The sequence below is a fragment of the Sciurus carolinensis genome, chromosome 12 (genome assembly GCF_902686445.1).
Source record: "Sciurus carolinensis chromosome 12, mSciCar1.2, whole genome shotgun sequence".
Lineage (NCBI taxonomy): Eukaryota > Metazoa > Chordata > Mammalia > Rodentia > Sciuridae > Sciurus > Sciurus carolinensis.
Window position 1 is genome coordinate 38,352,094 of NC_062224.1, and position 25,164 is coordinate 38,377,257.

Below are 25,164 nucleotides of genomic sequence, written 5' to 3' on the forward strand. Positions count from 1 at the left end.
GATCTGCAGTCAGTGATGGCTACACTTGGAGTATAGCCTGATGCAGTCCAGTAGTCTCATGCTTGCAGGTTGTGCAGGACATTAGCTCTGTCTGCCAGTCTTACTAGCAGAGTGGTCCATGGCACTCCCACAGCATTGATCAGCATCACTTTGTTTGAGTTTGAGATATGCAGACTTTCAGGCTCACCAGACTTAAATGGAATCAGAATCTACAACTTGGGATTGAATCCAGAGGTGCTTAATCATTGAACCACATCCCCAGTCCTTTTATATAGATATATTTAGAGATAGGGTGTTGCTGATTTGCTTAGGGCCTTGCTAAGTTGCTGAGACTGGCTTTGAACTTGTGTTCCTCCTGAGCTCAGCCTCCAGAGCTGCTGGGATAACAAATGAGCACCACTGCCCCCGGCACTAATGTCCTTTTTTGTTTCAGTATCTAGTGCAGGACTACTTCTGCATTTAATTGTCATGCCTCCTCCAAGCTGTGGTATTACCTAATCCCAAAGTATCTCTGCCATGATATTTATAAATCACAATGGGAAAAATAAAATAGTAACTACACAGTGGTACTTCCTGAAGCACACGACCAACATTAATGTTAACTGGTAATGAGACACTGATGTCAACCCTCCATGAGACAGAGCAAGGAGACATCACTCTGGTGGTGGTGCCAGAAGTGCAGTCCTGTCACAAGGAAATGCTGGACTCAAGTTGAGGGATGTTCACAGAATCCTGACCAGTGTTCCTCACAAGTGGCCAGGTACTGAAGGTCAGAGAATCTCAGAATTTATGGCAACAAGAGGACCAGGTGATGTGTATGCACATTAACGCTAAAGAAAGATCTCCAGACCAGGAAATAGGTGAATAGGTGCTTAGAGACATTATAGATGAGTTTGCAATAATTATTTTATTGATAGCATTCCATATGACTTGTCTTTTTTCCTTATAATTGTCATCTATACTATGTAAATCCCCAAAACTTTAGTTGCTTGAGTAAATAAATTACGCGATGAAAAGAAAAATAATGTGACATAGAATTTTCTACTGTATTTAAAATCACCATAAAGGAAAATTAATTCAGAAAAATTTTTATGGTTTTCCCTATGTGTTTATATGTCATAAGTTGATAAAATTATTCTCAAAACACATATTACTGATATTTTCTTGGGATAGTGTTAGGAGATAGGATTTATTTTGAAAATGTAGTAAAAATTTTAAAAAATATGTTTATTTTCTTAATTAAATATTTCTGGTGAAATGTAATTCTGGATTTGGTTATTCACCATGAATGAATGTTTTAAAACTCTGGAACATTTTTGAAATAAAGTTACATTTTGTTAAAGTAAGCAGAATGTTCAAAGTGTGCTGTTCTTAAGTTATATTGGTTATAATACATTCAAATATAGTTTCATTTTTTGTTAACTATTCAGAGCGCTCTGCTTTTGTCAACTTTGAAATTTTCCTGCCAGAATATAACACCTGTTTGAAATTGCCTGTCAGAATTTAGAGTTGAAAACTGTGGTGTTGCCACTTACATAACTAATTCTCTAACCTTCTTTTCAGATAAAATATTGGCAAATACAGTTAGACATTGGTTAAAAATATCAAAAGTTGCTGATAGGTAAGTATGTCAAGATGTCTACGTAAATTTAAAAGTTGCACAAGACAGTTAAGTTTGTAGTAAGAAACAATTGTTGGAAGGAGAGTTAAGATAAAAAAAATTGGTTTTTGTACTTTCTTTATACATATAGAAAACTTTCAAAGCATTCTTTTGTTACAGTTTAAAGGGCAACATGATCATTATTGCCGTAACTCCCAAGAGGTCCTATCTTTGTGCAATCACTACTCAGATACATAAGATAAAGCCAAGGAATTAAATATTTTCACTCCTACTCAAAGAACTGAATGCTAATTTACCGGCTATTTTTTGGCAACTCTGAGACTCTATAAATTCATCTGAACATTCACAATTTACTCTTGTTATTTCATGGTTTCAGAATCTGAATTAATCTCAGAGTTTAGATTTTTCTTTTTTAAAATCTGCTCTTAATGAAACACATATTCTTCACTTTGGGGCATTACCAAGACCTCTCTCTCCAACATTTTTTCTTTCTTCTCCCTTCAGTTTTTAAATTCAGATTTTTTTTTTTTTTTTTTTTTTTTTTAGTGGTAGTTTATTGGGATTGAACCAGGGGTGCTTAATCACTGAGCCACATCCAGCCCTTTTATTATTTCTACTTTGAGATAGGGTTTCACTAAGCTGAAAGGGTCGTGCTAAGTTGCTGAGGCTACCTCAAACTTGTGATCCTCTTGCTCAACCTCCCAAGTCGCTGGGATTACAGGCTTGTGCCATTATAACCAACCAAATGTAGATGTTTTCTAAAAAAAATATTTTTGTCAGTGATTCTTCTTTTACCTCATTTCTGTCATTACATTTGACAAGCACTTCCTTTTAATCCCTTCTCCTGGTTAACAAAGGATTGGAATGGACCCTTACAGCTGCCCTTCAACATGCAAACCTTTTCAATGTTGCTTCATTTTAATGGAAGAGTAGTGACTTAATGGCTCAGGTGTGGAATAGATAGAATCTTTAACTATATTTGTCCACCAAAAAGCCCACTGAGTGATTGCATGCATGTTATTGAAACATGAAAATTGCCATTGGGCTTTGCTCTGTAAGTGGGCAAGGATTCCTTGGCCCAATATTTTTATATCGCTTCTCTTACTGTGGAATGAGTATAACTTCAGGCAGAAAAACTAAGTAAATGTTTTTTCTCCCTAGTCTACTAAGTTATATGGAAAACAGTATGTAGAATATGACCCATTTCTTGTGCCACCTGACCCTTCTAATCCATGGCTGTCTGATGATACTACTTTCTGGGAACTTGAAGCAAGGTAATGACATTTTCTTTTCCTCCCAAATATGTCACTTATTCCAGGGACTGTGTGAAATAGGAATAACCCTGTCATTTATTAATTGTAATGATGATTTCCTCTTTACATTTGATTTGTGATTTAACATTATTGTTTGCGGTTTTTGAATCTTAGACATTTGCCTCTGCATTAAGATTTGCATTGTTGATGGAATGCTATTCAGCCTTACAAAAGAATGAAATCTTGTCATTCATGACAACATGGTTGGAAGTAGAGATCATTATGTTAAGCAAAATAAACCAGGCACAAAAGTATCATATGATCTCACTCATATGTGAAATGTAAAAAAGATGATCTTATGGAAGTTGAGAAGTTGAGAATGGTGGTTATAAGAGGCTGGGGAGAAAAGGAGTGGGGAAAAGTCCACCAATGGGTACTAAGTTATAGTTAGAAGTAAGTTTTGGTATGGTATTGTACTACAGTGTGACTATAGATAACAATTATGTACTACCTCTTAGAAGCTAGAAGAAAGAATTCTGAATGTATTCACCATAAAGACATGGTAAACATTTGAGGAGATAGATGTTTACCCTGATTTACACATTACATGATATATACATATCTTGAAATATTATGTCACTTTATAAATATAAACAATTGTTCATGTTTTATGTGTCAGTTTAAAAGTAAATTTAATTTTAAAAAATATTTGTACTGCTAGAAAAATTGCTTTAAAATTTGAAGTGCAAGTTTCTAGATGGATTAGTCAGATTTCAGATCTTCAGTTCTTGAAATATAGCTTATTGATATTAGCTTCTTTGAAAATCTACACAGCCCAAAAGGCCCATGTATTCAAGCAAAATGAGTGCTAAATCTGTACTTCTTAAGTTTAATACAATTATACCCTTATAAATTCAGTTTTAAAACAAAATTAACTTACAAACACATTAAAATACAAACTAATATTATGGCATTTGCAGATAAATGGATGGAATTGGAGAATATCATGCTAAGTGAAATAAACCAAACCCAAAAAACTAAAGGTCAAATGTTTTCCCTGATAAGTAGATGATGATACATAATGGGGGTGGGAGATGGGGGGGTGAGAGAAGAATGGAGGAACTTTAGATTACATAGAGTGAAATGAGAGGGAGGAGGGGGCAGGGGTATGAAAGATGGTGGGATGAGACAGACATCATTACCCTATGTACATGTATGATTACATGAATGGTGTGAATCTAAATTGTGCACAACCATAGAAACGAAAAGTTGTACCCCATTTGTGTACAATGAATCAAAATGCAGTCTGTAAACATAAAAAATAAAAATAAAAAAAGAAATCTAAAGCACATGACTCCAGTTACATAGGGGAAGCATACTATCTATCTGGATAGTTATGCAAAGATCATTGCATGTCTCTTTATACAGAGAGGATTAGGACTCTAACACTTCTCTAAATTGCATTATGGACCTTCTTTTACTTCTACAGCCAGCCATGGATCTTGAACACTTGACAAGTGTTTAAGACCTTAACACTTGACAAGTCCAGACTCCTCAGCCACAAGTTATAGATTTTGCAGATGAGGAAGATGGAAATCCCAATAGTCATGACTCGCCAGGATTAGGTCGCATGTTTAATTGCAGCAGAGTTATACATTAGTATGGCCTTTTGAACACTGATGCATCTCACCCCCACCACCAGCACTTCATTTTTTAGTGGTTAAGAAATGGGGTTTTAGGGCAAGAATGTCTGAATATTACTTATTACTTGTCTGACATCTCTCTGTGCCTCCATTTCCTCATCTATAATATGAGAAGAATAATAGTACTTATAAAGTTACTGGGAAAAAACTGAGAGATCATTTATTTAGATCACTTAGCACCTAAAACTGAGAGATTATTTATTTGGACCATTTAGCACCTAATGCACCTAATAAATATTAGACATTATTGTTACTCTAACTTATATCACACAGTGATTTATTAAGAGCCATCTATCAGATATTTATTTTTCTCCTGAATGATTAGTTAAAGAGGGGAACTTTAAAGCATACATGATTTTGAGGACAAATCTAATAACAGAAAATAGAAATTGTACTGAAAGAACTATATTTGGCTTTATCTCCTATAGCAACAAACTGAGCCAACAGAGGGTAAAACTATGGGGGTTTGGCATGGATGAGGCATTGAAAGACTCAGTTAGAAGAGAACAGTTCCTTAAATTTCTTGAGTCAGAATTCAGCTTAGAAATCTTAAGGTAAGACACCTGCTTGATTCTTACAACACAAGCCAGAGCAACACTCTCTCTGATGTAAAGTTATTTTGGATTTATGAAACCAATTATGCTTCTGTCAACATCGTAATTTTATGAATCTGTTGAACTTCTGCCACCTAATGGGAAGAGAAAAAGACAGAAGCAGTCCAATATTATCAATTCCTCCCAATAACTGACTTTTACACTGTCTTTGGATTTTTAACTATATACATTTAGTACTTGTGAAATGAACTCTAGAAAGAAGTATAGTATTTAGAACCATGTTTGGCAAAGTGGAGAATGGCAGTGGTATTTGTGCTGTTAAAATGTATGACCTATTTATCATACATAATTTACTTGTGATTATAACTTCTCAAGTAAGATGGAGAAGGGAGTCAACAATATATCAAATATTTTGAGATAAAGCTCTAAGGGCAGCTCCTTTTAATACAGCTTCAGGGCAGGTAAGAGCCCTGAAGAGCTGTTAATGAGGCAACGCATTTTTTTCTGCTCATCTGTAGTAACATCATTCTTATGTATTTTTAAATTTTCTAATTTAAAGAGCACCTGGAAACACCATTATTTAAAAGGAAACATTAGAATGGATTTTAATAGTTCTATTTAAGATCATTGAAGTTAGTGATAACTTTTCACTACAAGAAACTTGCATGAGTTCTTTTATTCATTATTCTTTTGAAACCTGATACCTTATTTTTACTTTTCCATGACTTAGAGTCCTGTGAAATTCGAACAGTATCTGGAGGAGTTGAATTTTCTACGTGTGCTCTCCTGCACTGTTGGGTAGCACTTGCCTATTTTCTTTCAAGTTTATGAGAAACCTTCTGGAAGGGCTTTTTTAAGACCTGCAGTTTAGCTACTGTAATTTTATTAGGCCTACTAATAATACTTGGTATATCTAAATCATATTACCAGTGAGTGAAGCAAGAATGCATAAAAAATAAACATAAAAGGATTTGTTTTGGAATAATAGAGAATGGGATAGTGTACTCTGCTCTAAAATTTTGAAAAGATAATGACATTATATAATTATTTGTGATGAGAAAATAAGTAATGAGTCTTACCTAGTCACAACACAAAATGATGGATGTTTAGATAGAAGTACAAAAGAAGGCCTAACCTGGAATTAGACATTGACAAAGGCATTCTGGGAGAAATGGCTTCCAGGCTGGGAGCTGGTGATGAGAAGATAACCAAACAAGACAGGAGGAGGGAAAAAAATTATGGGGCAAAGAGAGTAGCATGTGAATATTCTACTTCACACATGAATCAAATCACTTCCCATTCCTTATTCAGTCAGCCTTAACCATTTCAATTCTATACCTACTGATTTTTCATGCTAAGTAATTATATATAAAAATGTATTTAATATTTTATACATGTATATGCACATATATACTCTCTGAGTATCTACTACATACCTATCATGTTTTCTTTCTAAATATAGATAAATGAATTATAGAAAGGTATAACTAAATTATAGAAACTGAATTATATATAAGTAAATTATAGAAACTGAATTATAGAAAGATATAACTAAATGAATTATAGAAAGATAAGAATTTTGAACACCTGACATATACAAGAATGTTTTATATCCACTACTCCTCTGAATAATGTTATACTACATTTGCCTTTCATTATTTATGATCATCACACTTCTAATAATTCCAACAATGTAAGTAGTATTGCCTCACTTTAGAGAGAAACAAAATAATATCTGAGTTCAGTTTACACCTTGTGCAAACTCAGATTCCATGTACGTGGCATTCTTGGTTTTTTTTATAGACTATTTCCAAGCTACTGTCCACTTATCCCCAAATCTGAGCCCCAACCTGCTTCCACCTACTATCTGAATCACATGCTGAGGGAGACAAAACAGTTCACTTAGCCAAGAGGACTGTGAATTATATGTAAGTAAATTTTAGTACATTCTAAGTGGCAGCAGCCTTCTGAGGACCTACTCTTCATGGGAACATGCTAGTCACGTGAGCTTCTACTTTAAATATTAGAACAGGAAAAAAGTGAAGAGAACCTACTTATCCATCACCACTTATTACTCAAATACACCCTCTACTCCCTAAGGATGTGTGTTTTGCTCATTCCCTTTTCAGGGAAAGCATAAAGAGAATACTAAATAAATAAACAGCATAAATTTTATCATTGAGGGCCTAAAAATATACCCAGCATTTGTCAGTGACTTTTACATAAATTTATATCATTTAATCCAATGAAATTTCACCAAGATGGGCATTATCATTCTATTTTATTGATAAAGAAAGCAAGACTTTTCTTGAAGACATTAAAAAGTTTCCTTAGATTCCAGCTACTGTTAAATTAAAAAGAGTGGGATTTTAAATGAGCCTTTTTCATTCTACTAAGCTATTAAAACAATTACAGCAATGATGAGGATAAGGAAGGCAATGATGCTCTTAGGGAGGCAGTGGGAAGGAGTGGTTATGAGCTACAGATTTTCCAGAAACGAAACCCCAGTTATGCCACTAATGGAGGACAAACTTAAATAATCTTAATCTTCATATGCTCAGTTTGTCTTCTAACATGAGGGAAAATAATATCACCTAGTTTATGGAGTTGTGGAGACTGATTGTAGAGATAGATTAGGTATGTGATAGACACCTAGTGCCTGTATCCCCTTATCAGTGAGTGTGCTATTATTAATGTCTCTACACTTTGACAGTTTTTCCTTATTTCCAGGCTCATTTCATCTCGCAAATCACTACATCTCAAATAGCTTTCTTAGACCGCCCACTTTACATCCACATGCTAGCCTTAGCACTGGGGCTTATTTCTGGCTCAGCATTCCAAGACTGTCTAGCATGTACTCTTCCAAAGAGATTCTCATGTGCTTCCTGGGATTCTGGTCTTTTTCATGACTAGTTCTTTGAGAACTGACACTTTATTTTGTTTGATGTCTTCAAAGCATGCTGAAATCAACTTAAATGAGCATCAATTACCACACTCATGCAGCCTCAGATTGTACATCATATTCCTATTAGACTTCACAGTGTGTAAATCTGTGTTTTAGAAAGACAGTCTTGATCCTTCCTTTCTGAAAGTAATAATGGTTGTTTCATATTTAAGGCTTTGTCCACATTAGATTATCTACTATTATGTATCTCTGTAACAAAACAGTATCTGGAAATAAAAACTGGAAAATCAGTAGTCTGACTAGTATTTGATACTCTAATTGTAGTTAAAGTGACTTTTTACTGATTTCTGGTCTTTCATTAATACCCATATTAAAATTTAGTGGAGGGCAGAGCCAGAGAAACTGGGGGTGGGGGACAATGGGTCAGTTCCTGGTGCGACTCGGTGGAGTTCTTTAAAGGGGAAGTGAGCTGGACTACAGGGCGGACGCAGGGTGCGGTGGCTGGCTGCGGAGGTCCCCCGCGTTTTAAAATAATGCTGGCGGCGGAAGCGCGACCATGCAATGGCGAGCGCTTGTCCTAGAGCTGGTGCTCCTCCGGCTCGGCCTCCATGGAGTGTTGTGGCTTGTCTTCGGGCTGGGGCCCAGCATGGGCTTCTACCAGCGCTTTCCGCTCAGCTTCGGCTTCCAGCGCTTGAGGGGCCCCGAGGGCCTCTTGTCACCCGCCTCGGGGTCGGCGGGTCGGTCCGGGGTCCCCGGGAGTCCGTCGGGGCGTCGTGGCTGCAGCCGCCTGCGGTCGGGTGGCGGCAGGCCGGCCCTGGGCTCGCGGCGGCCCGCGCGGGGCGTGTGCGACCCGGGTCACTGGGGCTACGTGCTGGGCGGCCCGGGCTGCGCCCGGAGGAGTGCGAGAAGGGCTACAGCGGCGCCTTCCCGCCGCAGCTGCCCGCCCAGATGCGCGACCTGGCGTGGGGCATGTTCGTTTTGGGCTAAGACAACTACATGGCCGCACGCCTTTCCTCAGGAGGAGCTCAACCCCATCCACTGCCGCGGCCAGGCCGACTGCGGGGACCCTTCAAATCTGAACATCAATGATGTCCTGGGGAACTATTCTTTGACTCTTGTTGATGCGTTGGATACACTTGCAATAATAGGAAATTCATCCGAGTTCCAGAAAACAGTCAAGTTAGTGATCAACACAGTTTCTTTTGACAAAGATTCCACCTTTGAGGCCACGATAAGGGTTCTGGGAAGCCTCCTTTCTGCCCACAGAATAATAACTGACTCCAAGCAGCCCTTTGGTGACATGGCAATTAGGGATTATGATAATGAATTGTTACACATGGCCCATGACTTGGCTGTGCGGCTCCTTCCTGCCTTTGAAAACGCCAAGACAGGGATCCCCTATCCTCGGGTGAATCTGAAGACAAGCTTTCCTCCTGACAGCAATAACGAGACGTGTACGGCAGGAGCTGACTCCCTCCTGGTGGAGTTTGGGATTCTGAACCGACTGCTAGGGGATTCCACGTTAGAGTGGGTGGCCAGCAGTGAAAGCCCTATGGAACCTCAGGAGCAATGACGCGGGGTTATTAGGTGTGGTGCACCTTCTTCTGCCATTGGGTCTACGTGACATATGGTCCCCTCTCCTTTCACCTTCTCTGGCTAGGACTTTCCTTCACTGTCGCTTCCTTGTACTAGTGAATCTGAAAACTGACAACTCAGAAAGAGTGGCCCTCAGTGTTTCTACATTCAGATTCTTTATGTGACCTTTGGCTTAGAGTGAGGCTGTAGGGTTTGATGGAAAAGAACAATACTTATGCTATTTGAGAACTCACTTCTGTTTTGAATCCCTTAGCATATTCATTTGAAAATTGTTAATGGAAATGCTATAAAAAGTACAACTGCGAGGCAGATTTTATTACTTTAATATAAGATTCTAAATATAGGAATTCTAGAGTTACTATGCAATAACTTTGTCCTAAAAAATCTAGGAGTGTGATGGTAGATTGAAAGCCCAGATTAGACCTATATTAGGTGGGCTTTTCCCCTTGAGAATGTTAACATAGTATTTAAAAATTACTATGGAATATTTCAAACATCAATAGAAAGAAAATATAATGAATAATAATGCCTAAATATTTATCATTCATCTTTAATAATTATCTGTATGTTGCTAACTCAAGATGGATTTTTACCTCATATACTTGTTTGGGACACGTTTTCTTTTGGTGTTGGAAAGTAATTGATTGAGTGCTCTAGAATCATAGTGGATTATTGTTCTGATTTTTAAAAATGATTGTGGGGATACGGATGTGGCTCAGTGGTGAAGGGCCTGCCTAGCATGCATGAGGCCCTGGGTTCAATCTCTAGTACCACATGCACACACACAAAAGTGATTGTGTATTTTTTTTTCTCACGTTCTAAAATTTACATATAAATTTCTTGTATTTAACAGCATAAATAGAAAGAAAGTCACTTAAACTGTCAATCCATCACCAAATGGTTTATATGTATCATCATAAATTTTAAATCTTATAGTCTGGGATATGCAACTGTTATATATTTTTAATTATAACATTAAAAAACAAAAGATTTTTATTCTTCCTTAAATTCAGCAATTCATTCCAGTGTTTCTGAGTTATCTTATTTTCATAGTCACCATGTTTACAAGCTACATAATTGTCTATTAACTCTTTTTCTTGTGTTAGACACTTTTATTTCTTTCTTTCTTTTTTTCTTTCTTTTCCACTTTACAGATAATTTTCTGGTGGACAGTAAAGATCCACACTCCCGGCCCCTAAACTTCTTTTAAAAAGAACATTTGCTCTTAAAAAAGAATGAAATTATGGCATTTGCCAGTAAATGGATGGAGCTAGAGAATATCATGCTAAGTGAAAGAAGTCAATCCCAAAAAACCAAAGGCTGAATGTTTTCTCTTATATGTGGATGCTAATTCACAATAAGGGCAGGGGTCGGGGGAAGAATAGAGTTACTTCAGATTAGGTAGAGAGGAGTAAAGGGAGGGGAGGAGGCATGGGGTAGAAAGAATATAGAATGAATCAGACATTGTTACTCTAGGTACATATATGACTACATGACCGGCATAATTCTATATCATTTACAACCAGAAAAATAAAAAATTATACTCCCTTTATGTATGATGTATCATAGTGCATTCTACTGTCATGTATAACTAATTAAAATAAATTAAAAAACAAATTAAAAATTAAATTAAAAAACATTAGCTCTGAAAAGCATCTTGTTTTTAATATTACTAACATAAAGTATAGATGGTAAAGAATGAGATACACAATTCTTCCTTGCTTCTACTTTTGGTAGAAAATAGCTTTCTTCTTGGCTCTAGTTTAAAGAAATGAATCAGTATGTAGTAAAATAACACAGATTTTAATAACTACCCAGACATCCCTATTTCCCATGTCTCAGCCATGGTCTCCTGTATAGAAATAATTACATTTTACAATGGCACATGACAGAGAGCAGAAAGAAAATTCTGGTCCCATTGATCACTTCCTTGTGATTTATTTTTCTTTTGATTCAAGATAAAATGTGGGCATTTTCTAAAGCCTATGATGTGTAAAATGTTCCTGAAGTCTTACACAGAACCTTTCTTTGTTGTCTGTGTCATTAATAGGGTCCCCAATAAAACAAAAAGGGATATTTATCTATGGGGAACATTACTACCAGATCTTAGAGTCTACCTTTTATTTTTCCAATTAAGCTCAGATATTTAACTTGTGTGTGTGTGTGTGTGTGTGTCTGTGTTTTTGTTTGTTTTCCTGCTGCAAGATATAATACCAGAAATTCCTGCCATTATTTGAGAAGAAATGTGATGTAATGGTTAGCAATAAAGATTCTGGAGCTAAAATACCTGGGTTCTGATCTGAGCTCTGTTGGGAAACATCTTAGAAATATTACACTTCACACCTCAATTTCTTCATATCTTATATGGACATAATATTGGTTATCAACCTCTTTGGGCACTGTTGAGGATTTAATTAACTAACGTAGACCAGTGCTTGATTAGAAGATCCCCTGGCCTATACTCAAATACATATGAGCATTTACTGTGTATACCCCAAACTCTGCTAAGCATTTATCATTCCTTCAATCCTCACAGCAATACTATTTTATAAATTAGAAAATTAAGAATTGGAGAAATTAACAAATTTATCTAAATTGAAGCTGTTTATACGTGGCTGATCTTAAGAAAGGCAGGATCTGAATTCCAAAATGCCTAACTTCAAAACCAGGAATTATTCTACTTTTATATAAATTCCAATACACTTCCAAATTTACCATGTTCTAAAAGTTCAACCTTGGGTAGATCATGAGATTTAATTAGGAATGTCATTTAGTGGTTTTTTAATAACTTCAAATTATTACTGGTGTGTTTAAGACCAAAAGTCACTTCTTAAAATATGCATTTTTTTCCAAAGATTGGGACATCCAGGTGACTCTCAAACAGTTTATACATTTGACTGATATTTCACTAGACTTGGAAGATTAAGGAGCATTTAATCTTTCTTGAACTACAACAGACCAGAGCAGAATCATCCATGAATGGATCAAGTGTGAATCGGATAAATAGATATTTTCTTTGTTTGACTTCTTTTTCTACCAACATTCATCACTACAATAGAATGAGGGCTGTGAGTATAGCTTGGTGGTAGAGCACTTGCCTAGCATGCACAAGGCCCTGCGTTTGCTCCCTAGAACCACATAAAGAAAACCAAAATCAAATATGAATGAATGATTTGATATTTACCTAATCTTTCTATGCATGAGTGAAATGAAAGAAAATGAATTTGGAGATTTAACAATTAAATATCACAAATTTTTTTTTGGACTTGAGCTCTGATTCAAAGTAGGTGTAGATGACAATTTTCCATATAATTTGTACCAAAGAGATGATTCATCTGAACTGTCTGAACCCTCTCAGAAAATGTGGAGGCCAAAATTATCTAGGATGATTACTCAGGTTTGACTTTACAACATCTGCTTGTGGCCTGCAGTAATTTTAAAAGATAGCAGATATATTTATATTCTCAAATGTGCTATATAAATCAACTACTTGATTAGAAATTATTTCATTACCTCCCATTAACCAAATTCCATCTTTAAAAAAAGATGACTGGATGTGATTTTCCTCCACAGTAGCTCCAAGACCAATTTAAACATTGATCCATGAATCAGATAATGAATCAGAAGATCTAAATGTCCTGTAAACATAAGCTTTACTTTGCCATCACTATTTTTAGCTGCTGCTAGATTTGTTCTTTTACCACGTTTGATGTTCTTATAATATTTCACTTTTCCTAAAAAAAAATAAAGAAGTGTCTCAACCATTTTTTTAGGAGCATATTTACAAACTGATGAAAAGTGATTCATACCCACGTTTTATAAGATCCAGTGCCTATCAGGAACTTGTACAGGTGAAGAAAAAGGTATTGGTTCTTTCTTGAACTAATTCTCAGTTATAATTATTTGGACTAATTACCTCTGCTTGGCCCAGGGTATCAAACAAATGGTAAGTAATCATACTCCAAGACCCTCCCCCAATCCTTTTATTTTCTAAGGGCCATTTAAGTTGTTTTTGTTTGTTGGTTGCTTATTGTATTATTTTTTTGTTTGTTTCTGCAGATGTTCTTGCCTTACAAAATTTATGAGAATCTGTTTTCAGGTTTCATGTTAACCTTCTATATGCCTAGTTTAAGGAAATAAAATATTACAATAAATAAAAGGAACAAGGTCAAAAATTTGAAAAGGGCTTCATTAAGAAAGCTAAAATTATGTTCATAACTAAAAATAAACCTGTCTCTTTTCAATGATAGTTGCCAAAATGTACTTAAGTTTTCATTTTCATTAGGAATTTATCCCAAATTACAAAGTTTCTCTGTGATGAATTTTACACACCTAAGATCATAGCCAAGCACATATTCGAGGGACCTCATTATTCAATTAATGTTTCTAATCAAAATCTTACTGTCCATAATTCCTTAGGTGATCAATATAGAAATGTATAAAACAGAAACAGAAACATTATTTATTGCTTTTTAATGTAGAAATAATCCATAGTTTATTGAACTTCTGAGATTAAATTACAGCTTTATTCAATTCATGCATTTAACCTAATGAGATTTTTTTAAGTGTATTGTTTTGCATCTAGAAAGATATTCTGTTTTTGTACTATCCAAATACAGCAGACACTAACCACATGAGGTTGTTTAAATTTAAATTTTAATTAATTAAAATTGCACAGTATTCTAGCCAAATATCAATTGTTCAGTAACCAAAGCTAAAGGTTTTAGCACAGGCAGTGTTTAATGAAATTTACATCCTTACAAAAAGGTCTATTCTACAGCAATGGTTTAAAGAATTAATAATGTCATCTAAAAAAATTTAGCCCTGACAGAAAATTATGAGAAAATTTCAAATATATAATATGAGATTTTCCAAATACTTAGGCTTTGCAAATGTCTGCATAAAAGTGTCACCTATATGCTTAATTTGATTTTACTTGGGATCATACCATTTTGTTTGCATAAGAGTTTTTGGTGTTAAAAATAAAAACACTAATGAAAACAACACCCAGGTCGTGTGGCCAGAGGCCTACTTTGGCAACTCTCCTACCTTTGTGGGCCTGTGATTTAGAACATGGACTTAACGTTTCATCATTTTGTCATTCATTTTCTGCTCTGTTTTTCTTGCTGCTTCTTTCTTCTTTCTTTCCTTTTTTTTTTTTTTTTAATGTTCCCTTACTTCCCTTAACCCTACACCAATCCACATATATAAGTCTGGAAACTCATGGATCACAGAACATCTTTTGAGAAATTTGCACAAAATGTGGTAAGTTTTATTTTTTTCAGGAGTTACAAGTCATTAAGTCCAATGAAATTTTCTTGGTTTCCCCATTTCTAGACCCATTACTGACCTTGCATTCTTAGGTGTAAAAGCAAAAGTATTGCCTTTATTCAAATTCAGAACTTCATGCTTACTGTTTATCTTTCTCTCTGGGTCCTTTGTAGAATAGATAAAGATGTCACATGAACTATGACCTTGTGTTAAACTAAGATTTGGAAAAAAAGTGTGTATTATGATATATAAAATGAAGGAATTAAGAAAATTTCTTTATATTTTGTTCCGTGTATCCTTTCCCTTTTTAAAGATATTGCATGCATTTCTATACTCTTACCCTTAGCTCTCTCTTAGATTTAAAATATTAAGAACAAGAAGTGTTGCTGGACACAGGGGCTCACACACCTGTAATCCTAATGACTCAGGAGGCTGAGGCAGAAGAAATGCAAGTTGGAGACCAGGCTCAGCAACTTAGTGAGACCCTAACCAATGTAGTGAGATCTTCTCTGAAAATAAAAAATAAAAAGGGCTGGGGATGTGGCTCAGTGGTTAAGCACCCCTTGGGCTAAATCCCCAGTAACACCTCCTCCCAAATAAAAGAACAAATGTTCTGTGCTTTCTACCTCTGAAGGGAGAAAATGATCTTATACCCATTTTAAAGCCAAAGACTTGACATGAATGTTGGTTGGTGACAAGATAATAGCTCACCACAGACTCACTAGCATGCCTCTCTTAATATTTATTTTTCACAAAGGTGTTAAAAACTTTTGCATAACTCATGCAGGATGCCAGTAGCTTTCCCACTAGAGTGTTCTTAGTTCCTTGCCATGTGTTTTGGTGATATATATTTGTTTGTGGGATTTTTTTTAATTTATTCATTTTTGAATTGTGCCAGTGCCTTTAGAACTTTCTGACATTGTGTAAGCTTAAAGTAAAGCCTTCGACACACTTATTTTCATAGGGCAGAAACATTCCTATTTTCCCATGCCATAAAAACTGTACACCAACACTGAGGGCCAGCACTAACCTGTTATGAAAAGAGGTAGAAAAATCTTGGTTTATACTCAAGTTTGTCTGCACTGTCTGTTGAGTTGTGTGGTTAGCTCCATGCTGTGTGTGTGTGTGTGTGTGTGTGTGTGTGTGTGTTGTGGCTTTTGCTGTGATAGCCAGTTCAGTGGAGTTATATGTGTTGAAATATAAGCAAACTGGATTCAACAAAGATGTGGTTTTTGTTTTCCATTTTTTTCAAGGATCTTTGTGGTGGGGAATGTCAGTTAATTTTACTTTTGAATTATGATTGTGACTGTACACAGAGTATTTGAAAGACTTCAAACAGTAATATATATATATATATATATATATATATATATATATATATATATATAACTAATGGAATAACAAAAATACTACGATATACAAGGAAAAGATAAACTGTTGAGAGGTGGCTCCAATGTAATCTGAGAATTCCCAGAAGAGGTAGCATTTAACTGGATGAATAGGACTTCCTTAGACCAAGAGGTAAAACTCTATTTAAAAAGAAGTTGGGGAAAGGCTAGAAAGCAAAAGAAAAAGAAGTTGATTAACATTCACATACACACACACACACACACACACACACACACACACACACCCCTATGCATGCATATACAACATACAAATGACATTCAGAAAACCCTAATTCTTTTTTAATCCAGGGAAATAAAAGTGACATTTTTCAGTGAATATTGTGTTTTGGTGTTGTTCAGAAGAAATGGAGTTAAGAACATCAAAGAAGCTCTCTGGATTTCCTTGTTAGAGTGTTCCTCCGTATTATTGTGACTTTTAGGGTCAGCAGTGGTATCAGGGTACCTAAGCATCTACAAACTAAGTTCAATAGAACCTCTTTGCAAGATAAATAGAACAATTCAAAGACAACATAAAGAATGGATGATTTTATTTTAATCAGATAGATATGAGATAGAGTTTACATTAAAGGACCTCCATGTGCAGATCACCCTGGTAGACACAGGGAGGCTGTAATATAGGGACAGGATCCAAGACAGAAGTGGAACAGGGAAAATATGGCAAACAGTATGTGCAAGTATGTATGGAAGGAATTGGGAGAGATGTGATAACAAAAGACATTCATTGGTACCTACATTATTAGGCTCTGCTGCACACATTCTGTATTATTTAAACTAATTTAACTTAATCCATACACTGATCCTGCAAGACAGGTATCATTACACTCAGTATTTTATCCTTTTATAGGCAGAAAAACAAAAACTGAAGTTTAGGCAAGGTACATAATTTGCCCAGAAGCAGTGTATACTGACCCAAAATTTATCATTACTAGATTCTTTCTCACTCCACTCATCCACCTTACTGCTCCCATCATAACATCTGTTTGCCACATAAACCTTTTAGAGAAACAGCAAATAAAGGGTATGCAGGGAAGGATTGATCACCTTGCCTTCTACCATGAGCCAACTATATGTCTCACCTCCTCTCTTTAGTTTGCATAGAGGAAATTAAATCAGCTTGGTTTTTGGCTAGAAAACTAGGAGAGTAGAGATGAATACTAGGGAATGTTCACATCGAACTTTCAGGAATTCACTGATCTAACCTTTTGGGGAACAATTTTCAAAGAAGACTGTGATCTACAGAGACTTTGAAAGAATTAGTAGCAAAGCTCTGATGGCCTCCTTGGCTATTCCATCCCCTTTGCATTGGCACACTTCTAAATTAAAGTGCTCTGAGTTTTTTAGGTATGTTCTGGAGACTGCAGTGAATTACCAGAAGTGGTGGAGACTCCGTGAGAGAACATTAACAGAAAGAGTGGGTTGACACCACAATGAGTCCATCTTTTGGGATCAAATCTGTACCTAACTCTATTACCCAATAAGCTAAATATCACAGAAACAAATGTAAATATAAATCTCATAACTTATTTGAAGTATTAAAAAGATCCAAAACTTAGGTTCTTTTAACATTCTTTTGGGTTAAAGCAAATTAAAGTATCTAAACCCTTTATGGAGTCACTGATAAAAGTACACTTATTAAGCAGGACTTTTATAAGTAGTAAAATGTGATAAAATGAACTTGGGCCTGGGAGTTTAATGAGTTTTATTTAAATTTGAATCGAGTCCCATATCTTCCTGTCAAGTGAATTTTTAGAAATCATTTAAACTGCCGAACCTGTTTTTCCATTTTTAATCTTACTACACAGATATGATTCTAATTTGCACTTAAATATTAAAGAAACAGGATTAAATAAGTATATTTTTGAAACACTTTATTCATTTAAAATGTTTTTAAAATATTTTCCAATTTCATATTCTCTATAGCATAGGTGATATGCTGATACAATTTTAATTGTTTATTATACAAAAATATCATAACAATGTGTATGTATAGAAAAATTAGAAAATTCTGAGCAGTAAGTTTGTGTGTCTGTGAGAGAGAGACAGAGAGAGATGAAAAAAATGTCACTGCTATGATCTATGTAGTTGTACCCCCCCAACCAAATGTTGAAAACCTAACCCCCAAGATGATGGTCTTATGACATAAGGTCTTTGGGAGTTGATTAGGTCAGAGAGTGGAGCCCTGTGTTAGTTAGCTCTTTGTTAGTGTGACAAAATATCTGAGATAGTCAATTTATAAGGAAGAAAGTTTTTTGTTGTTGTTTCTTTTTTTTGTTTGTTTGTTTATTTTTGTTTTTGGTGGTACTAGGAATTGAACCCAGGACCTCAGCTCCCCATGGAGGAAAGGTTTATTTTTGACTCAGATATTTAAGTCCCTGGCTGCTTGGCCTTGTTGCTTTGGGCCTGTGGTGAGGCAGATCACTGTGGCAGGTAGCACACAGTGGAGCAAAGTTGGAACTGGGAAGCAAGGAGAGAGAGAGAGAGAGGAAGGAGGGGCCAGAGTTTCAATATTCCCTCCAAGGGCACATCCCCCAGTGACTTCACTTCCTTTCACGAGGTCCCACCTGTGATAGTTGTGCCATCCCCATATGGTGCCAAAACCTGGCAACCAAGCCAGGGAGACATTTAAGATCCGAACCACAACAAGCCCATTTGAAGGAAATTATGCCCTTATAAAAGAGGCTCCAGCGAAGCCCCTCACTCCTTCCAGCCTATCAGGACACATAGGAAGTTGTTCTCTATAAGTCAGAAAGTGGACCCTCACCGGACCCTGAATCTAATTGATTCCAGCCCCAGAATGATGAAAAATAAATTCCTATTGTTTATAAGCAATGAGAATGGACTAAGATACCTATCTTAGCAGTAAACAATGTCAACACCTTAAAAACAACTTTTCAGACTTTTTAATGCAAATATGTATGTGTATATATATATATGAATGTGTATATATATGTATATACATATATGCATATATAGAGGGAGAATTTCAACATATATATACACATATACACATATATACATGCATATTTATAAACACTTTTAAAAAGAGTAAAATGATGTGTATTCTGTTTCATCTACTTTTGTATCAAATATATCTCTAACAGATTTCTATGCATAAAGAACATTTTAAGTTCTTTGGGTATAGGCCAACAAGTGGGATAGCTGGGTCAAATGGTGGTTCCATTCCAGGTTTTCTAAGGAATCTCCACACTGCTGTCCAGAGTGGCTGCACTAATTTGCAACCCCATCAGCAATGTATGAGTGTACCTTTTCCCCCACATCCTCACCAACACCTATTGTTGCTTGTGTTCTTGATAATCACCATTCTAATTGGGGTGAGATGGAATCCTAGGGTAGTTTTGATTTGCATTTCTCTTATTACTAGAGATGTTGAGCGTTTTTTCATATATCTGTTGATTGCTTGTAGATCTTCTTCTGTGAAGTGTCTATTCATTTCCTTAGCCCATTTGTTGATTGGGTTATTTGTATTCTTGGTGTAGTTTTTTGAGTTCTTTATATATTCTGGAAATTAGTGCTCTATCTGAAGTATGAGTGGCAAAGATTTTCTCCCACTCTGTAGGCTCTCTCTTCACATCGCTGATAGTTTCCTTTGCTGAGAGAAAGCTTTTAAGTTTGAATCTATCCCAGTTATTGATTCTTGCTTTTATTTCTTGTGTATGGGAGTCCTGTTAAGGAAGTCTGGTCCTAAGCCGACCTGTTGAAGATTTGGACCTACTTTTTCTTCTATAAGATGCAGGGTCTCTGGTCTGATTCCAAGGTCCTTGATCTATTTTGAGTTGAGTTTTGTGCAGGGTGAGAGATAGGGTTTTAGTTTCATTCTGCTGCATATGGATTTCCAGTTTTCCCAGCACCATTTGTTGAAGAGGCTATCTTTTCTCCATTGCATGTTTTCTGGCACCTTTGTCTAGTATGAGAAAACCGTATTTATTTGGGTTTGTGTCCGTGTCCTCTATTCTGTACCACTGATCTACCTATTTTGGTGCCAATAAAATTAGCATACTACAGTGATGCAGCCACATCAATGTTCATAGCTGCTCAATTCACAATAGCCTGGTTGTGGAACCAAACTAGATGCCTCTCAATTGATGAATGGATAAAGAAACTGTGGTATATATATAAAATGGAATATCACTCAGCCATAAAGAATAATAAAATTATGTCATTTGCAGGCAAATGGATGAAATTGGAGAATATCATGCTAAAGGAGACAAGCCAATCTCAAAAAACCAAAAGATGAATGATCTCACTGATAAGCAGATGAGTGGAATTAATTTAAAACTACTAGCTGCCTGCTTTATTGACTGAACTGAAGGCAAACACATTGCTACTTACATTTATTTCATAATAGTATTTTTCAAGTATGAGGACTGTGGTACACTTAAAAGCCTTCCTTCTGTACTCATCCTGGCCAGAATTGGCATTGTACTAAAATTTTAAATGTTTATTTATTTATTTATTTATTTATTTTTTGTATTGGCAAAAAGGGTGCTTCCATTGCGAGGTCTGCAAGGTGGTTCTCAACATGAACAACTACAAAGGCTATGAAAAGAAGTAATGCGTAAGTATTGTCGGTGTGGCATGCCAGGTGTGGCATAGCATGAGAGCATAAAAGTCAGTGGACCTGCCTCTTCTGAAAAATTGACTCATTGTGTCACCCAGGTGTGCTGATGGCCATGTACTTTGTTGAAGGTCACTGCATTTATGTCTTGCTAATGTGTAGGATAATTTGCCTTCATCTTCTACTCAGTTAGTTTTTGAAGGTCATGGCATTGCGGAGTTAGGGACATTTATTAGAAGTTGCAGAACTTACCTCCTGAGAATGTGTGGCCCCTGACATGTATGTCAGGTAGGTTTCCATTTTAATCATATGTCAATTTCCATTTTAATCATAGGATGTTGCCATCTTACAATTTTATATCTGAACCTAGTTGCTAGGGAGAGTCCCATTCGTTTGGCCTTAGCTGAGACCACTTCAGGCTTTGTGGGGCTTAAACAGGGAAGCAAAGATTTGAGACACGGGTATTTCTGGCTGGTTAGTAGTAGGTCTGCTCTAATTGATTGGGTATTTCTGGCTGCCTGGTAGTAGGTGGGGATTAAAGAAGTTAAGCTTTCTTTAGCAAGCTTTTCTGTAGGCATGCTTCTACCTTATAATAGCAAGTACTTCACAGTGATGTAGTGTTTATCATGTGTTAGGTCCTCCTTGTTCTGAGCAGTTTATGCATACTGGTTCAATCTTTACAATGACCCTGCAAGTTAGGGGGCACCATTATGACCCCTATTTGATAGATAAAGAAAGTGAGGCATTAGAGGATGGGCCTCAGGAAGGGGCCCAGATTACCATGTTGGCCAGAACTTCCAGATGGCTATTTTGTGCGTTGGAACACTTGTTTGCACTGCTGTGAGCATTCCCACCAGAGACTGTTTTCAGCTGTGGGCTCTTGGCCCTGAATCTGGAGCCTTCCTCAGTGAGCCTTCTTCCCAGTTCCCCTTTAGGGCTGGCCTACTCTACTAAAGGTGGCAGAGGGACCTCTGGATTGCTGGCCTTTTGACTGGAAAGTTGCCAGAGCTTCATCCTTCCCAGGGTATTAGCAGCAGCTTCACTCAGGTCTCCTAGAGATGGAGGGTCTGGTTCCATGCTTCACCCCATACTGGGAGTCTGTCATCATAGACAGCGAATTTTTGACAAAACAGATGTAATGTGCTCTTACCTTTCTGGTGAAGGTTTTTTTTTTTTTTTTTTTTTTTTTTAAGATTTTATTCTCCTTGTTTTCCTTCAGTTTAGTTAGTGCTAAAAGGTAGGCCATAAACTTTTTAAGAAATCAGATGTCCTGTGCAGATTTCAGGACATCCTTGGATAAGCAAAATCCACAGATTTTCCCCAAAGTTCTTGTTGTCTTCAATCCTCCTAGATCATGCCTCTTATGGGGAAACATGAAACAAAAATGGGATTTCCATATCAAGATCTCCTGCTTCCCTTAAGGAGAGGTATAAATGCCTGGTTAGAGATCAAAGGCAGATGACAGTGAGGAGAAGGAAAAGGGCCCCACAACCCATAAACAGGGTAATTGTTCTTTGATTAAAGGAGAGTGAACTGTTCTTCTTGTGACTGCTTCAACCCACAGCCTGACTCCATCAGGCTTTATGGGCCACATCAGGATTCTTTACAGCTTATGCCCACCCAAGTGATAACAATGCCTTTGGGTGCTTCTGGTAGGCCTGAAGGGTTTGGGAGGGAAAGGGGAGGAGGAAGAGGAAGTAACAGTTGCAATAAAGATGACTAGATGGTGAATTGAATTCATGAGAGAAAAAGAATTGGCAAAAATAAAAAGTACATAAAAAAGATGCAGCTGAAGTGGAGTTATTGATTATTTTGGGTCACTTGAAAGTCCACTGCTTTCTGCTTAGTGTCAGTTCAATGTGAGTCATGGATGACTCAAGAGGATTGGTTTCACTCTGACTCAATGGTGAAGTAGTGCCCAGAAGTGTTGAGATGTGGACTGCCCCCTCCAAAAGAAAAAAAAAAAAAAAAGAAAAAGAAAAAAAGAAAAGAAAAAACCTTGATTTTAAATAGGAAATACCCTACTGTGTAGCTTGTAGGTCTGTGTTTTATTTTCAATACTTTACCCCTAAATCAAATGTTCAGATGTTCTAACATTTCTCATGATTCCAGAACTTTATGGTGAGTTTTAAGTCAAAGTTTTAGGGTGGCTTCCCAGGGTTTTTTGCTTGATATTGAACCTGATAGTCCACTTTATTGAGCAGATTACAAAAGGAAGAGTGGAACCCACTTTTTTTAGTGAGTGAATGAGTAGGGAGGGTTGATGTTTTACATATATTTGTTTTAGCTTTAAGTTCAAGCCATAGCTTGATATACTGTCTCCAGATAACCAGCCCTGGCGAGTTGCAGGTTCTGTCTGCCACTAGGGTTCCAGGCTTAAAGGCATCTGTAATTCCTAACCCATATTTTTCTAGGAGTGCGTGTTGTCATGTAATGTGGTCCACATGGATTACCCTCTGGGGAGCTCAATGCATCTGCTCTAATTCAGGTGGTGTATGTTAATCAGCTGTTCCCTGTGGTTGCAGCCAGAAGGGCAGCCATAATTTCTTTGGGGCAATGGTGGAAAATTGATTCTCTAATGTATACTGCTCCCAGAAAAATGAAACATTTGCTGTCCATGTAAAGCAATATTTTATCTTTACCTAGTTTCGTTCTGTAGTCAATCCACATTCTTTTTCACTCTGTCACTTTTTATTATGAATATTTTTGTGCTTACAAAATGGTTCAAAGAATAATACAGTCATCCCTTAATATCTGAGGTGGATTGGTTCCAGGACCTGCCATATCAAAATCAGTGGATGCTGAAGTCCCTTAGAGAAAATGGTGAAGTACGTGCATATAACGTTACACACATTCTCCTGTATTTAGCAAATCATGTCTACAGTACATGTTATACTTAATGCTAGGTAAATACTATGTAAATAGTTATATTGTGTTGTTTAGGGGATTACAGCAAGAGAAGTGTATACATCTTTACAACCAAAGCAATTTTTCAAAGAATATTTTTTATCTGAGATTAGTTAAATCTGTGAATGTGGAACCTACAGAGGAGGAGGGCCTTTACATCTGTATATGCTTCCACTGAGAGTCAACTCTTAACATTTTGCCATACTTACTTCATATTTTAAATCTAACTGTGCAGAATTTCTAAAAATGGTTGGACCATTTCAGTTTCATATCATGACATTTTATCCCTAAAAACAATAGGCACTAAAAACAAGGACATTTTCTTAAAGAATCACAGACCTGTTATCACACCCAGGAAAATTAACAAAGATTTGATAACTTCTGTATCCTGTTCATGTCTACATTGTCAGCATTGTCCTAAGAATGTCTTTTATAGCTCTTTTTTTGTTTTTAACCCAGGATCCAATCAAGGTACATACTTGTCATTTTATAACAACGAAATGTAAACTTTTCATGGTAATTGGATATTCAATATCAGTTATTTAAATTCTGGCATTTCCCTTAAGCATGAATGTAGACATTTAGAATTTGAAGAAAACATAAAGATTTCTTATTTTAATCCACACCTGAGGGCATTTTTTAATGGAATGCAATAGTGAGTACTTCTTCAGTTTAGATATGTTGCTTGTTTATATTCTCATGTGTTTGGAGAAGAAACAAGTATTCTGTTTGATTTCATGAAAAGGAGAACATGTATAAAATATAATTTATGATATTTAAATTTTGATCTTTTGATAGAATGATCAAAGTAGAATACATATAGATGTAAGCTCGGGCATAAATACACATTTAGTTCCTAACACAACAGTGCACACTATTAAAATTATTTAAAAACTAACTGGTCTATTTGAGTATGTGCCATGTTTTCACAAGCTTTTAGGTTTCATAAGCAGGCAATGGATTCTTTAGTACATTGGAGATTTTTTTAAAATCTTAGAACTTGCAAAGCAAAGAGTACTAAGCAGTATTATTGCTGAGAGATACTGAGAAAATAACGAGATGATTAGACAAAAACCATAGCTCGTATTTACATGTAAATTGATATGCCAAGTTAAACTATAAACATTTTCCTATGCAGCATGCCACACAAAAAATATAAACCCCAAGACCATTTGTCAAATTATTTATTGTTTGCAAAAACTTAATTGCATTTGCAAAACATACATCTGTTCCTCAAATTTCTGAGAGAGATTATCAGTTAGAAGTGGCTATTGCCAATGAGTGGCCAGTGAACTTGACATTTGTTGATAGTGCATTATCTTAGGTCTGAGGAGAGACCTAGGTAATGAGCAATGGTTTAATATGACCT

At 36.3% G+C, this 25,164-nt stretch overlaps 1 long non-coding RNA gene and 1 pseudogene across 1 annotated transcript; both read left to right on the forward strand.

The window, feature by feature from the left end:
- Positions 1-1,566: 1,566 nt before the first annotated feature.
- LOC124962139 (uncharacterized) lies at positions 1,567-10,937 on the forward strand. The gene is made up of 3 exons (XR_007104430.1): positions 1,567-1,621; positions 2,783-2,895; positions 10,787-10,937. It is a non-coding gene; the product is annotated as an uncharacterized LOC124962139 (long non-coding RNA).
- On the forward strand, positions 8,501-9,937 carry LOC124962138 (ER degradation-enhancing alpha-mannosidase-like protein 1; annotated as a pseudogene).
- Positions 10,938-25,164: the final 14,227 nt, after the last annotated feature.